The sequence below is a fragment of the Felis catus genome, chromosome A1 (genome assembly GCF_018350175.1).
Source record: "Felis catus isolate Fca126 chromosome A1, F.catus_Fca126_mat1.0, whole genome shotgun sequence".
Classification (NCBI taxonomy): Eukaryota; Metazoa; Chordata; class Mammalia; order Carnivora; family Felidae; genus Felis; species Felis catus.
The window spans coordinates 208,036,417-208,053,207 of NC_058368.1; the positions used below are offsets into that span (position 1 = coordinate 208,036,417).

The window sequence follows — 16,791 nt, forward strand, 5'->3', positions numbered from 1 at the left end:
GTCATCTGTGCTGTTTGTGAAAAAAATGCAGATTTCTGGGTCCTGGCTTCAGAACTTCTGATTCCGTCCATAGGGGAGGAAGGGAGAATGTCCATAGTGATTATTCTGATGCAGGCGGCCCAGGATCAGGGCAATGGAGGAAGGGTCCAGGAGGATGAAAAAGAGCAGAAAGGAGGAAGTAAACAGGTACCTGAAGGCAGCAGAAAATAAGATCTTTGGAGTCAAACTTAAGTTCTAATCTCAGTAATGTTCCCGCTTCATCATCACGAGCATTCTTTTTTCCTGTGTGAAACAAGGGGCAGTAACAATGGTGATAGTTGGTAATGTGCAAGGCGTCCTTACTTAGCACAGGGCTATGTGTCTTAGTGGACCGCCTGCTTTAAACCTCACGACACTGTAAGGAGGGCATATTGTTACCTTCGTGTCACATGTGAGAAGACTGAGACACAGGCTGAGCGAGCATATGACTGGCCTACAAGGCCAGTAAGTATTGGAGCTGGGATTTGGACCCAGGGAGTCTGAGTTGGGGGAACTCGGAGAAAATGTGGAATATCCAGCCCCTGCCTGACCCACAGGGGCTCAGAGTTTGTTTCCTTCCCTCACGTGTTGCTGAGGACGGCAGTGAGCTGATCTGATTTATCAGTGTTTGTCAGCTGCCTGTTCTGCATAATTGCTGGAGGGCTGGGGGGGGGGCGGTTAAAGACCTTCTCTGAGCTGCTGTTTTCTCATCCCTAAAACAAGGGCAGCAATCCTCTTGAGTCATGGGGTGCCACCATCAACTGAGACAATGCCTGTGAAAACAATTTTGTCAACTCTAACATTCTGTACAAATATCCAATGCTTTTTTTTTTAAATTTTTTTTTCAACGTTTATTTATTTTTGGGACAGAGAGAGACAGAGCATGAATGGGGGAAGGGCAGAGAGAGAGGGAGACACAGAATCGGAAACAGGCTCCAGGCTCTGAGCCATCAGCCCAGAGCCCGACGCGGGGCTCGAACTCACAGACCGCAAGATCGTGACCTGGCTGAAGTCGGACACTTAACCGACTGCGCCACCCAGGCGCCCCTTAAGAAGACATATACAGTCTTCGCAGTCATTACACAGAGTAGCCAAAGCAATCTTTTTCAGATGTCACTCTCCTGCCTTCTAGTAGCTCCTAGGTAAGATAAAAATGTGTGTTCATGTGTTTTCAGAGAGTGGTTTAGTCTTCCTTTCCTAATGCAGCCTTGTTCTCTTGTGGTTGGAGGAGAGAGAATAGGTGAAAGTTGTCGAGGCTGTTCCATAGGGACAGAAGGAAGACTTTATCCCAGGGATGCCGGGAGGATGGCCAGTATGCAGGGCATTTCATGACATTCCAAACATCCCATGTATCCAGTAAGGGGTGGGAGTAGTCCCTCCACAGGCAAAGACTTGAACTCTCCAAGGAGAGACCACCCCCTTATACCTGGCTCTTGCCATGGTAAACAGTCTAACCTGCAAAGCTGATGAAGCTTTGTGTTAATACATCTTTGACTCAGGCATATTTAGTGTCTTGTACCTGCTGTTGGAGGTTTTGCCGAGCTAGGTTTGTAACGAGGTGCTGTTTAAGTGAGAACCTCCTGCTGGGGAGAGCCCCCAAACCCACAGACAGGACTGTGGCAAGAGCCACAGTTCTTAGACTAGACAATAAAAGCAAGCCAAAAAAAAAAAAAATGATTACTTTGAGTTACTGTCTGCTTTTGCTAGGAGTCTCCCCACCATGACTCTTAGAAAAACTTCAGAGCCACCAAAGAGAAATAATGATAATTTTGCCCATAATGAGAGCTTGCAGACAAAATCTTGTGACAAATCAACACCATCCTCCCACATAGACCTATACACTTCCTCCTAGAAGAAAGAGGACCGTTTTTTTCCTGGGAAAAGTAGACAGCAGATCTGAAAAGAGACCACTTAAAAAAAAAAATAGAAAAAAATCTTTCCCACTTGTCGGCAATAGGTAGAACTCACTGTTTTCTTTAAATCTGTATCTCCTCAGATAAAAACCTCTTAGTTCAATCTTCTCTTTTAAGGTGAACCAGTTTGGAGAGGGAAGAAGTCGAATTCATTTTTACAAAATTCAACTCGATTCCTTTTCATTTTATTCTCTTCCTTTCAGTACAGTTTGATAAGCATTAAGGACCTGCCATAGGCCAGGGAACTGGGTGGGTCCTGGGAGACAGAAATGCAAGAAATTGGCTTGTCTTTCTGTTCTTCTGGATCCAGAGTGCAGATGGGCATCACTGGGCCAAGGGGCGCTCCTTTTGGTGGCAGGATGGGATCAGAGAAGACAAAAGGGCCATAGAGAACCAGGGTCAAAAATTGGATTATACTTTGGTGGTGAGGCTGAAGGAACTATCAGCTAAGGGAGCCTGAAGACTTACCTCTAAGCAGACCATCCGGATGCAACTCCATACATGTCGTATCACAGACACAACAGGATGTGGGAGTTAAGAATCCCTTTCATTTCCTTCCCTTCAGCTTTAACATCCACCAAGTTACTGCCTTGATTTTTCAGATGAAAACACTAAGCCTCAGTCACGACTCACCCACGGTTCTGAAATTGCAGTATGGCCAAGATGGGACATTGAACCCCTTACCTCCTGTCTCCCAATCTATCATTCTTCCTGCCCCATCCCCCTCTACGGACACCTCGCATTCACAGAACATTTTGCTCCACTAAAAGTATTGTGTTACATCGTCCTATGTGCACTTCATTTATACTTTACTGAAATTCCCACCTGGGGCAAAGTAGTCTTTGAGAACTGTGGCTTCTATTGTTGTTCTGTTACTATTTAGGTGTCTCAGAGAAAGCCTTAGTTTTCTCAGCTGTAAAAGTTGGGTCCGGACAAGGAGAAAGGTCTAGCATTGCTTTAGTTTCAGCATTTTGTGATGCTGAAATCTGTTACTCTATTCGTTCACACTCCATTTCTTTCGGGGTTTTTTGTTTGTTTTTTGTTGTAGGGTTTTTTCTTTCTTTTTTTTTTTTTTTTTAGCCGTCACAAAAGTCACATATTGAGAAACGGCGTCCATTGTTCATGCCAGATTCATTACAGTTTGAAAACTCTGGAGGCAGAAAATGAACTTTGATATTTTTGCAAATGTAAAAATTCTTTCAGCCATGCCAAATTAACTCAAAACATCTGAATAGTTTGCCTCCAGGTATCATAAAATTTTCTCTTTTAGACTTGGAATTCTATTTCAGAAAAGTTCTATTTTCATAGATGTTGTAGTAAAAGAGTGAAAAATTGCTGAGAACCCGGTAGGATGATATTTGCCGTGTGGGCTGAGAGCCAACTATTGTTCTTACTGACTCTCAGTAGAGAAGGGAGAAGTATTTTCTAACTATCCCTGGAATCTCTCAGTCAGCTTGGAATTTAAGGGATTTTCCTGATGTGTTTTGTGGAGGTCATTTAATGCAGAGGGGCCCAGGTGAAAATTCTTAACCCTATAGTGGAAGATAGAAGACTGGTTTGGGATGGGAATCCCACTTCGTTGTAATCAATCAGCTGGTGGCTCTGTGAGCAGTCACCTTGCCCAGCCTCAGCTCTGTCTGGCACCATGGATGACACAAAAGCAGTTGAAGACCTGGTCTGCCCTGAGTTAGCTTGAGAGTGACTGACTCCGAGCTAGGTTCCCAGGCTCAACTCCAGCCATTGATCTCCTAAAGTCTCTGCAGGTGGCAGACAGAATCTATGTTTCGCTGAGTGTCCAAGTGATACTTACACATGCTGTAGATCGACAGCTACTGCCGTGCAGTCTTCTGAAGGACACAAGATTTATACGCACACAGAAAACCGTCATCACCACAAAGTCCCATACCTCATGAGACGAATTATAAGCAGCAATAGGGTGACCAGTTCCTGTGGAGTCCGTGGGTGGCTGGAGAGGTGGAGAAAAGACCCCCGAGGACCCTTTCCCCAGTGAGAAGCTGTAAGGAAGGTGGGACAAAAGGTAAAGTGCAGGCTGACCACAGCCTGAAATATGGACGTGCTGGTTGGATGGAGGCAGGGCCACACATGGGCGCCGCAGGACCCAAGCTCGGCCTTGAGAGAGACAGAGAATGTGGCCAGCTCACATTTGATTGAGCAGGTATTCAGCTTTTTAAAAACTGTGCTATCTTATAGGCGGTGGCAGATATAGGAAAGCCGTGCTTTTCAGTAGCTGCCTCACGGACCTTACACACTAGTGGACAGGGAAGGAGGGTAATGCTTTAGGAAAGCAATCTTTTTTCGCACAGTGAGAGGAGAATAACAAAGGAGACAACTACAGGTGCCAAGCAGTGATCTGTAAGGCCCAAGGAAGGGCCCTGTCCCTCAGAGTTTCAGGTTTGGAAGCCAGTGAGAACATGAGGGGCTCACATGGGGGAAGGCGAGGGGGACCGGAGCCAAACCTTGGGGGTTAGGAGGACAGTACGGAAAATAAACAGGAAGGAGAGAGGAGTAAGAGGGCTCCCTCCTGGGGACCAAAGGCCAGGAGAGAAGGCAAGGGTCCAGAACGGGCATGAGGTTCTCTTCCCACAGTTGGGCTGTGGGTTAGAACTCTGAGTCCCGCCATCTTCCACACAGAACACCGTCTTCCAAGAACTGCAGCCCTTGCTCTGGGCGGGGCGGGCAGAGAGATGCTGTGTTCTGTGGAGAGAGCCAAACCTTGCAGCCTGGGAGGCGGGACCGGCCCCAGCCTCAGTTTGCACAGAGCCCGCTTTGGGGGCGGGTGGCTGTGACACCGAGCAGCCCGCTGGCTGCTCACAAGCTTTCCTTCACCAGTTCCAATGATGGATTCATGTATCGTTTATCTCTGGCTCTTAGTATGCAAAAGGGAGCCAAAATGTTAATTAACACAAGAGGTTAAGCAGTTGTTTGACCTCCTAGCTCTGCAGAGGGGGGAAGAGGAGATGGAAGGCAATGTGATCTCTGCTGGCCTTTGTTTATAGGAAGTGCCTTCCACTCGTTGAGCTCCAGCCTTGACTGTAAAAGACACGAAGGGTGTGACTATCAGGCTGGCGGTAAATGGGAACACATTGTGGCTTTGTCTGGGCCTGTGGGGAGTTTTGGGTAAATTTTTTTTCCCCTTTCAACCACCCCCCACCCCTATAAAAATATCTGGGGATTCAGTGATGCTGACTCTACATTTCTCACCTCGAGCCCACACTTTCTCTTCCTTGAATGTATGTGTGGTCATGATTCTTCCCTCATCAGCCACAGGCAGTTTCTCAGTAGCCCTTGTTGCCCGAGTGGTCCCATTCCTGCTCACTGGACACAGACCAGATGGTGTCTAAACAAGTCAGCGCTATTGCACGCAGGCTGTGCTTCGCTCTGGAAAATGAATGAGAGTCGGGGAATGTTGGTTCCTGGAAGCCCACAGGGATTCCTCAAGCCAGCAGGGCCTGTTTATTTTGTTATTTAAAAAAATTTATTTTTCACTGAAAAGGGGACACTGCTTATGCTCAGAGGCTCAGTAATTCTTTCAAGTCAATAGAGCTAAGCCGTGCTAGAACGGAGAGGCTCAGCAAACCCCGGGCCCTCGCCCGGTGCCTGGCAATGGCGGGAGCGCTTACCATTATCACCAGTAGGGCCCACCTGGTGGTGTTACCTGCAGACCGGGGTGGCATTATGGGCTACTGACTTCAAGCTTCCATTTGTAGGGACTTTAAAAAGTAAGTCTTTTAAGTCTCTTCTTTAGGTTTAGCTAAAACTTGGGGCGCCTGGGTGGCTCAGTCGGTTGAGCGTCCGACTTCGGCTCAGGTCATGATCTCGCAGTTTGTGGGTTCAAGCCCCATGTCAGGCTCTGTGCTGACAGCTCAGAGCCTGGAGCCTGCTTCGGATTCTGTGTCTCCCTGTCTCTCTGCCCCTCCCCCGCTCATGCTCTGTCTCTCTGTCTCTGTCTCTGTCTCTGTCTCTCTCTCTCTCTCTCTGTCAAAAATAAATAAACATTGAAAATTTAAAAAAAAATTTAGATTTACCTAAAACTGGCTCTGGTTAGCATCAGTTTGGGGCCTTGTCACCAAGCTCACAAGGCAGCTTGGAGGAATTGCTGCCCTCAGTAGACACAAACGTCCCTCCTAACCACACCCAGCAGCTTCCTCCACCACTCATCCCCAGAGCCCAGGCCTGTGGTTCGGCCCAACCCGTCACCTGGCTCTATTGGACACACGCACGAGGGTTCCAGAGGACCCAGCTTGCGAGCTTCTTGGAGCAGCTTAATGTAGGGTTAAAAGCTAGATTGGCTACTTACTGGCTCTATGACTTGGGTCATTTAGCCTCTCTGTGCCTCAGCTTCCCATTTGTCTAGTGGGAACAATAAAAATCCTCAATTCATACAGTTACGAACGGTAAATGAGTTGATATTTGCATAGTGTTAGAATGGCGCTTGGTATACTGTAAGTGCCACATAAGTGCTGGCTCAATAAGTAAAAAGCTTGGCTCCTAAGCCGGGCTCAGCCAGCTGCTGGGGATGAAGGTATGGGTAGCATCACAGCCTTCCAGTGGGCCCTGACCCGGAGAGCCACCACTGAACCCATCAAGCAAATCGGCCACCATTATTGTCAATGAACAGAAGCCACTCTCAAATTGGCAGTATTTGCTGCCGTAAAAATTTGTGTATGCTTTGAGAATTAGAGAAACCATTGCTATACTGGAAAATCCAGGATAGGTATGGATGCCTTTGAGGATGGGCACGTGACTGGCCTGGCTGATGAAGACCTGCTTTATAGAAAGAATCACAAACTGGTCGTGATGGAACAGATCTTAGTAATCCATTGACACAGCCTCCTCATCAATATCCAGCCCTCTGCTTCTAGATCAGGAAACCAAGGTCCAGAGAGAGCAACTTATTTGCCTAGAGTCACACAGCTAATATGGCAGGTCGCCCAACCTTCTGAGTTGTTTTTTATTTGTTTGTTCGTTTTTCCTGTCCGAATTGAAGATCTAGCATCCTGGCCCTTGGAAAGTGGGCCGAGGCTGCTTGTTGCCCTGGTTTTGTGCTTATTTTGGACCCAGTTATGAAAGCTTTAATGGATAATGGGATTCCCCTGGACATTAGAGCTCTTGTTTATTCCTGAAGGACTGATGACACCTGACAGAGGGAGAAGAGTTCTGGATCTTTCCACCCCACCTCAAATCCTGCTGCTCATGGGTATGAAGGTGGCCCACTCTACTCTCAGGGGGACCTTAGCAAACCAAACACAAATTCCAAAGGCATCCTTCATCCTTGGTGGCTCCAAGCCTAAGGATAGGCCCAGAGACCTCTCAGACCCCCTAGTCCTAGGGTCAAGTGCTTCAAGATAGAGATGAATTTACAAACTGTTATTTTTTATTTGCCAAAGACACCCCACTGACAAACAGACAGACAGACACACACACACACACACACACATACACACACGTTTTAAAAATAGTGATAGTGATGGTGGGGGAGGAACATAAGAACCTACGCAGCATGCAAATGCTGCAAGAAAGACTCATGTTTTCTAATCTAGTTGGAGCCAAAGAGCCCCTGATAACGACTGCTAATGTTAATGTTCATTATGAACTAAGTAGTCCTATTATCCCTGCTCCATGAGGAAATCAGGGCTCAGAGATGTTAAACAACTTGTCCATGATTACACAACTAGAAAGTGGCAGGGCAGAGCATCCAAGTGGAGGCTGATGCCCCAGACAGGACATGTGATCCCCATGCTGTACTCTCTCTGCAGACATATGGCAGTAAGTGGACTACACGAAATCTCAGTGAACATGCAGAGAAGACACTGGAGACAATTCCCATCAGTTCAGACTGAGATGTGTAAGGCAGAAGCATTTTAAAGAAAGCAAAAGGGAAAAGAAGGTCCCAATTAGAATCCAAATGGATAGGAAGCACAAGGCAAAAGCAGAGTGGGAAAAGCCCAGACAACAGAGAGACACTTAGCAAGGTGAGAGGACAAGAAAAGTAGAGGAGAAATGCCCTCTGCAACCCAAACCCACTACATCAAATAGCCTGGGAACCAGTTTTTAATCTTCATTAGTTAGAGCTGGCTGCAGCCTACTGTTTGCACAGTGTGTGGATTGAAATATTTTATGGATATTTATTGCTTTATGGATACAATAAAATAAATGTGATTAAGGGCGCAATGACACTTGAGTTCTGGTGAAGGAGGCTGGAATATTGGAGCCAGGGCTTTATCTGCACAAGGCTTTTTTAATGTTTCCCATTCTTCCGTTGAGAAGACAACATAAGAATGGATGGAAGGAGCGCCTGGGTGGCTCGGTCGGTTAAACGTCCAACTCTTGATTTCAGCTCAGGTCATGATCCCTGGGTCTTAGGATAGACCCCACCCCCCACCCCCCACCATGGACTCGGTGCTGAACATGGAACCTGCTCTCTCTCTCTGCCCTTCCCCCACTGGTGTGCATGTGCTCTCTCTCTTGCTCTCTCTCGCTCAAAAAAATAAAAAAAAGAAAAAGAATGGATGGATGGGGTTAAGCAGTTTTAAAAAGTCAAGATCTAAAAAAAGAAACAATGGTGTTCCAGAGTGGGTGGGAGGCAGAAATGAAGAGGCATTAATGGCTCAAAATACAAAAGCAGGCTATGCTGGGTATGCCTGGCCTCTTAAAGGAAACAGATGTGGCATCTGAAGCATAGAGGAGAATGAGATGGAAGAAATCTTGAGCATGCTACGATATTATATTTCCAAAAAAGATTAGGGTAGAATGTTTCTTTCCCAGCAAAGGAAAGTTCTGGCAGAAGGAAATGTGAAGAATGTGGTTCTTACCTTGTGTTTCAAGGTAAGATGAGGCCAAGGGTCCGCTGTGGATAGAAAAGGAGAAGTAAGAGATTCAGGGAATTAGCATTCACCCATGGAGGGAGTGGTGGTTTCCAGTAACTGTGGGCTATAGGAGAAGAACCACTTTTACTGAGAAAAATGCAAATTGGATTATGCAAATATTGACCATCAAGAACTGTTCTGGGTGGTGGGGCTGGAGGAGGGAGCGGGAAGGGATAATGCTACAAAAATGAATAAGATAAATGCCTTATATCTTCATTAAGGATTTTATGCACCAGTGTCGGAGAGTGCTATCAACCCCTCACTGTGTGACATGATGCAGAGTGGGACAAATTTAAAATGCACTCACTAAAACAGGAGTCTGGACCTTAAGTAAAGGAGTGGTGGGAGTCAAAACATGCCGGGGGCGGGGGACTGGGGGGTGGGGATGCACAGAGAGTCAGGGAGGACTTCACAAAGTGGCAGTTCAGATGGATCCTGAAGAATGAAGATTGTGTGAAGGAAAGAATTCCAGACTTCATCACATGCCTTCTTAGCAAAGACTTGAATGCCGGAGACCCCAGGGCATTTTGGTTCAGGTGAAAAGATGAAAGTCTGGATGGCTGTGTGTTTCTCAACCAGTTTTCTGCCTCCATCCCATTTATATCCGTGGTACAACAATCCCAAATGTCAACGGGCACCTGCCCTACTGAAGGGTCATATTGGAATTGTAGGATTGTGGACTCTTGAGGAGGGAAATGGTAGGATCAGGGCTGGGAGATGAATTGACCACGATGGAGACTGAAGTCACGAAAATCAGCTTCGGAGTAATTATGGCTATCCAGGTAGAGACGATGAGGGCCTAAACTCACCATGCGTGTATAGAGGTAGAAATGACCAGGCTGCATTTATTTTTGCCTTCCTTGAACACCCACAACAGGCCAGACACTGTGTCTATTATTGGGGAGTACAAATATTGAACCCCAAGACCTACCACCCATTGCTTACAATCTGTGGGGCCAGTAACCCAGCACTAAACTATGTAGGGACCATGACAGAAGTAACGGAGGGACATTTAGAAGCACAGAGAAGAGGTGTTTAGTTGCATATGCTTTCAACAAAAGGCTTCTTGAGGTAAGTAGGCTTGAGCTAAGGCTTCAAAGATAAGGAAGAGCTCTCTAGGTGGAGGAGGAGGAGGCCAGGCAGGGGTGGGGAACATGAGAGAGCATGTATAAAGAAGTGACAGCACGAAACGGCATGTGACATAAGAGGAGGAGCAAATATCTTGTGCAAAACTTGAAAATAGTTGCTGTATATTGAACCAGGTACTATTTAGGAAACTAACATGTGTTACTGCATTTGATCATTGGGGTGTGCTTAGTGAGGGGTAGAAAGACAGCGGCCAAAGCCTGAACGAAGACTGTCCCGTCAAGGAGTTTGGACTTTAAATGGGAAAGTGCCGTAACTCAGATTTGTGTTTCAGAAAGATTATTTTGGTAGCAGAGTGAAAGATGGATAGAAGGGGCACAAATCAGGAAGGAGGCCAGCAAACTAGGCAAGAAAAAGAGCAGTCAGCATAAGCAGTCATGGGTCAGACCTGACAGAAGAAGGCACTTAGGAGGGGCCCAGGTTTCTGATCTGATGATTGTGGTTGATAACCCTGTGCAATTCACAGGGTTGGCGAGTGAGGTAAGACCGGTTTGGGGCCCAGGAGTATGGCCAGCTGGAAATGGAAGATAATGGGTTCTGCTCTGTACCTACTGAGGAATTATCTGGGAGTGATTTCTAGGTAACAGGTGGATATGCAATCCTAGAGCTAAGTAGAGACAGAAGCCTCGGGAATTGGGAGTCATCCTCCTGTGTTGGTGGTTGAAGCCATGGGGGTGGATCAGCATCATGTGAAGGGAGAGGGCCAAAGACAAAACCCTGGGCAGCGCTCACATTTCAAGCATGGGTGGAGGAAGAGGTGACATAGACGGAGGTTAAGGAGGAGGAATATGAGAGGCTGGGGTAAACCAGGAGAAAGAGGTGCCTGGAAGAGAAATGGTGTTTCAAACAAGGGAGTGCTCAGTGTCTCCTGGATTAGGTAAGAACCTGGAGACAAAAGAGAAGGCTGAGTGAGGACCTCCCATCTGTGAGACTTTAGCTAGCAGCTGCAAGGAAATGAAATATATTCATGTACAGCGAATACCATGTACCCGCAAAAGTAAGAACGAGAAAGAAGAGGAAGAGAGGTTAATGGCCCAGGAGATAAGGCACTATGGGATAGCCAGAAGAAAATGCTGTTAGAACAAGACAATACTCTAAAAGAATTGCCATAAAATACCAAATGCACCATCAAGGTATTCCTATCCCCCTCCTGGAGGAAGTGGGGCTGGACAGGAGGTGGAGGAAGGCAGAATCAGAGCAAGAGTAACCACCACATTGCAGAATAAATAAATTATTGCAGAATAAATGGCGCAGTACTGAGATTAATGGGAATTTTGGAAGCCGATGCTTGAATGTAGTATCACTAATGGAAATGAAAATGGGCTAAGACCACAATAAAACTTGGAGGTGTGTTATATAAATATTTGAAAGTGGGTATACCATCACCCCAGAAAAAAATGGGATACCTTTACTTTTCAAGAATAAATCATGGTGGCTAAAATGACCAAAAGAGAAACGATGATGATGTACTTCCTGAAGAGAGCACACAACACAATCAATAAAGTGTCTACAATAAAAAAAAAAAAATGGAACCTCAATCAGCTCCCACCTCTAAATTCAGCCTTCAGTTTACAGAAAAGAGGGGGCAGAGAAACGTCTTATACAATAGCATGGAAATAAAATTAGCAAAACCCAGACAGTGGGAAACTCTACAGGATAAATAACTCGTGTCTTCAACAAATAAATTGCAAAAAGAAAAGAAAAGAGGGAGGGGGCTGTTGATTATGCGCCTGGAAATGTGTCAACCAAATGCAAGGGGTGGAATTTTTAGACCCTGGTTTCAAAAAAGCAGCTATGAAAACAGTGTTATAAACATTTCAGGAAATTTTGAACCCCAGTGGGATATTTTATGGCATTTAAGGAATTATTTCAACTGTTTTTAGTTGTAATTTTTTAGAAATCTTATCATTTAGAGATATAGCCTGAAATATTTATGGGTGAAATGATAATAGCATCTGGGATTTGCTTCAAAATAATCCAGTGAGGGTAGGACAGAAATATGTGTGTGTTATAAATGAGGCAAGATTGACCCTAAGCTGATCATTGTTGAAACGGAATGTTGGGCTCATAAGGATTCAGTATACTACTCTCTGTATTTTGTGTATGCTTGAGAATTATCATAATGAAAGGTTTAAAAAAAAATCAAAGAATAAATGTTAACATACCCACGGCCTTTCAGAACTGTGAAAGGGCTCCAACTTGAAGTGTTATTATTTCAAAATTGTCATTATTTCCTTTTGATGTTGAATCTCTACTGGTTTTTAATGTTCCTAATTAAAGAGCTTCCACCAATTCTTAGAAGTTAAAGATCGCTGCTGGCCACTGTCACACAATGAAACATGCAAGGGGAGGGGGGGTGGCGGTAGGGATGTAGGGGGGATGGGAAGGGGGGGTGGGGTGGAGTAGTGACATGCTCAGGCATTTTAATGTGGTTGTTTTAGACACTACTTTTCTCCAGTTTGTCAGCACCCAAGGCTTCTGGGTGACAGCTAAAAGGGACAGCTAAGAGAAGCCAGAGAGGTCAGACTGACTCATTCAGGAAAGGTCGATTTTGGCTGTCTGCATTTCAACAGGGTCTCAATCAAGAAGGCATTTGCTGTAGAGAGGGGTCTGCCATTGGCTCCAGAGGGCAGAGATGAACTCAGAATCGGAGAGTTTCTTAAGTTACGGACAGGAAGCAATTTTTATGTAGGGAGATTGGAGTCTCCAGCTAGATGCTCAGAGAATGCTGAAAGCAATAGGACTTCAGAAAGGAAGGTCAAGAGGATAAACCCACATTACAACAAAAAAGAATAGCCCCAAGATGAGGGAGAAAGTCTCCACAAGTGATACAACAAGTTTGTCACCAACAGTTCAAGAACAGAGAGCTGGCAATTGCCCTCAGTCCTACCTCGTGCTGGATAAGGCCCCCAGGTATGACAGATGGCCAGGAAGAGGACCAGTTTGCCTGCCAAAGGAAGCTGATAGCCATGGCAGAAGGCTGGGCATGCTTTACATAACGCCTTTCGCCTTATATATAAAATACACCAATTAGTGGCTTTTACTTTGGGTTATAATATATTTCCATCAGAGTTGAAGAGTCCTGGGGTAAAGTGAGAAATTAATCCACAAACCCATTTTAGAAACCACTGTGGCCTACAGTATGCTTCTGAGTGTTCCATTTGCTGGAGAATCGTATTGATCCCTGGGAGAAAGAGTAACGGAGTAATAAGGACTTGAAGATAAGCAGGAAGGGCTGGATGCTTATACTGACAGCTGGACACAATGGGGCATGTACGGAATGGACATACTGTTCTCTTGGCCAGCTCCCAAACAGGAACGACAACTTATCCTGTAGCAGAAGAGAGGAAAGGTGCCAAGGCATCAAGCCGATTGTGGGGAGGAAAGCTTAGGAGTGTGACATGATGTAGAAAGTCCCAAATGTCCAGCAGAACTTATTCCAAATCCCCCAAGAAGATAGCGGTTTGTAAAAGAGTAGACAGCCTAGTGGTCCGTTACAGGCACAGTAAGAAATCAGGAGAGTAAACCCACCATTTGAAGAGCCTAGGGAGAGTTGTAACACTGATGCATAAAACTTGATGCCTTCTGGGGCGCCTGGGTGGCGCAGTCGGTTAAGCGTCCGACTTCAGCCAGGTCACGATCTCGCGGTCCATGAGTTCGAGCCCCGTGTCAGGCTCTGGGCTGATGGCTCGGAGCCTGGAGCCTGCTTCCGATTCTGTGTCTCCCTCTCTCTCTGCCCCTCCCCCGTTCATGCTCTGTCTCTCTCTGTCCCAAAAATAAAATTAAAAAAAAAAAACGCTGAAAAAAACAAAACAAAACAAAACAAAAAAAAACTTGACGCCTTCTTACTCTTCCCTCCTCTCCTTTCCCTCCTCCTTTCTCCATTTCAGTGAGGCAGTAGCAGGTACGGCAAAGAGGGCACCATACCAAGCCACTCTGCGAGAGCAGGTGGAAAAGAACCACAAAGAAATGGGTACAGGTCTAACTCCTGCATCACACAGAAGTGACAGCAGCTGCAGTAACTAAGTTAAGCCATCAGGAAATGGAGTGGGGATAAGCAAAGGTGGTTTACCGAAGAGGAGGTCAAACCCGACCAAAGAGAATTCGAGAATCATCTTGGTGTTCTAGAGGAAGGAGAAGACTTAGGGAAGCTGGTTCCTAGAATCCCTCATGGGAGAGCAAACAAGAATAGCTACTGATAATGACTGGTACATTTCTCCTTCAATATCCTCTCATGGAATGGGTGGTCACGGAGTCTTGGGGGTACATTTGAGTGACTAATTCTTTGAAACAGGATTATGATGTTGAATCCTATCTTATAGCAGAAATTGGAAGGTGGAGGTTCATAGTTTCTTCTAAGTACTTTGTCTGCAGTTAGGTGAACAGTGGTGCTTCGGAGTTAGAACCACTAGACTTGTCATGGGAACAACTTCTCATGGGAGCAGTGAGCCTTTTTTTTTTTTTTTTTTACTCAATAAAAAAAATTAAAAAAGGAAGTTTTAAAAAAATAGCTAAATAACCATTAAGGGACACTCTGAAGTAATGTGCAATTGCAAGAGAATTTAAGAAACAATGAACCTAATTACAAGGTTTTCTAAGGAGATGTTGTCTGAAAAGACACAGGCAGACTCATATACCTCCTTCCATATATACCCTCTCCATCCCCTTCTCCATCTGGAAATCTCCAGCTCTGTACATTGAACTGTTCTGTGATACTCCCTCCTTGTAATATGAAGCCACCAGATTTTTTGGGTCCTGGCAGTCTTAACTTTTCTTCCACCTCCTCCACAAGTAGTCAACTGGACCCTTCCTGCCCTGGTCCTTCAAAATGTGGGAGTTGCCCCCTCGTGAGAGCTTTCTCTTTAGTTTTTCCTGAGGATAGAGAAATGGGCTGGAATTCGGTAGGGATTTTGTTTAGACTTTAGTCAAGAGTTCTTGAACTAAGGTATATGAACTGGGATGTATTACCAAAGACATTTTTTCTTTTTTTCTTTTTTTTTTTGTTTGGTTAAAAATATACAGATTTATAATCTTTCCATAAGCCTTCTTACAGGTGAGAGACAGGAGATGTATAAGGAAAAAATATTTCCCTTGCTCCCTAGACCGTCTATTCTCTGACATCTATAGTCCATCAGAATCCAGTGCTAAATGGCATGGGAGAGCCGAGAGCTGCATGTGATAGGAGAAGCTATCATTCAATAGAGTAACAGCCAGAGGACAGCATTTTGCTCTTCTCTTTGTCATCCTTTCTTGAACCCAGATGCAAGATCATTCCAAGTCATTATTAAAAATATGGGCCATGGGGCACCTGGGTGGCTCAATCGGTTAAGCGTCCGACTTCAGCTCGGGTCGTGATCTCACAGTCCGTGAGTTCGAGCCCCGCGTCAGGCTCTGTGCTGACAGCTCGGAGCCGGGAGCCTGTTTCGGATTCTGTGTCTCCCTCTCTCTCTGCCCCTTCCGTGCTCATGCTCTGTCTCTATCTCATAAATAAAAAACATTAAAAAATATAAAAAAATAAAAATATGGGCCAAGATTATGGCAGCCTGGGAAGGCCTTATTTTGGACTTCAGCCATTTGACCTTGGATCACTCTGTTCATCCAGACTAGTCCTAAAGATTTTGTCAGCACTTTTGGCAACTTCAGGACGTTATTGCGCAGTTCAGCATGTATCCCTTGGTCCACTCAAGGTTGGGTGGGGTAAAAACAGCTCCTGTAGTTGCTGCATAGTCCTCCAAAGGTTTAGGCCAGATCCCAAGGTGAAAGTGCACCACGATGCCATGACCACATCTCACAGCTGCCCATCTCCACCGGCCTGCAGGCCACGTAAGCTTTTACCTACCAGTATCCAGAGTTATTCGGTCTCATTATCTGACCAAAGTGTGGTTATATGCTGAAGGTTAATGTGAGTCCTTTGTAATCACTGAGCTAACAACACAGAGCCATGGAAAGGGAAAGGAAAGAATTTGCACTCTGGGAAACAGAAAGACTATGTTCAAAGGCTAATTCTGCTTTCTTTCAAGCATGTGAAGGTCACTCTGCGCAGGAAGCCTACCTGCCCTGAGGAATACATGAGACAATGCACGTAACACACTGGCCCGGTCGGCATGAGTCGGTATGCCCATCTACCTTAATTGTTGTTAAAATCATTGTGTGAAACAGGCCAGTTGGTTATAGTACATGCAAACAAGCTTCCAGGGAGTGTTTCTTGGCAGCTAATTTCTATTTTTTCCCCCTTCACATTCCAGCTCTCTACCCTTTTCCATCCTGTGCTCATTATTACCAATTAGAGTTTTCACCAACAATTTTCAAGCATGTGCTTCCTCCCTTAGATCGCAACTACAAATGAAGGCCTACCTAAGGTGACCTCTCTGTGTCTGCAATCATCCTCTCATGATTGCTTCTAAACAGCTATAAACTAGACCCTCTGTACAAGCAGCCTCCCTAAAAAGGAGCAAATGGCAGCTGAGCTGCGGATTTCCCCAGGAATGCTGGGGGAGGGGTAAAATAGAAGGCCTTGAACTGGCGATGAGGAGACTTGGTCATGGTCCAAAATCTACCACTTGGGGGTTGTGTGACCCCGAATCCATTCACCTCAGTTTATTCATTGGTAAATTAGAGCTAACAGTGCCCATTTGGCTTAGCTCACGGGGTCTCTCCCACAGGGCTGTTCCAAGGAACCAGGATAATAGTGTTGTTGCCAATGTGGCCGGCCTCGCAACTGGTGCCATGTGAGAGTGATTTCTGATGGTGCGTGGCTAAAGCCTTTATTACTTCTTTTAATTTAAAGCTTTGTCCTTATTTTTATGTATATTAGAAAAATTATACAA

General features: G+C 45.5%; 1 long non-coding RNA gene across 1 annotated transcript in view; it reads left to right on the plus strand.

Moving 5' to 3' along the window:
• The window catches only part of LOC111556514, a 77,295-nt gene that overhangs the window by 47,011 nt on the left and 13,493 nt on the right, over positions 1-16,791 (plus strand). The window lies entirely within an intron of this gene.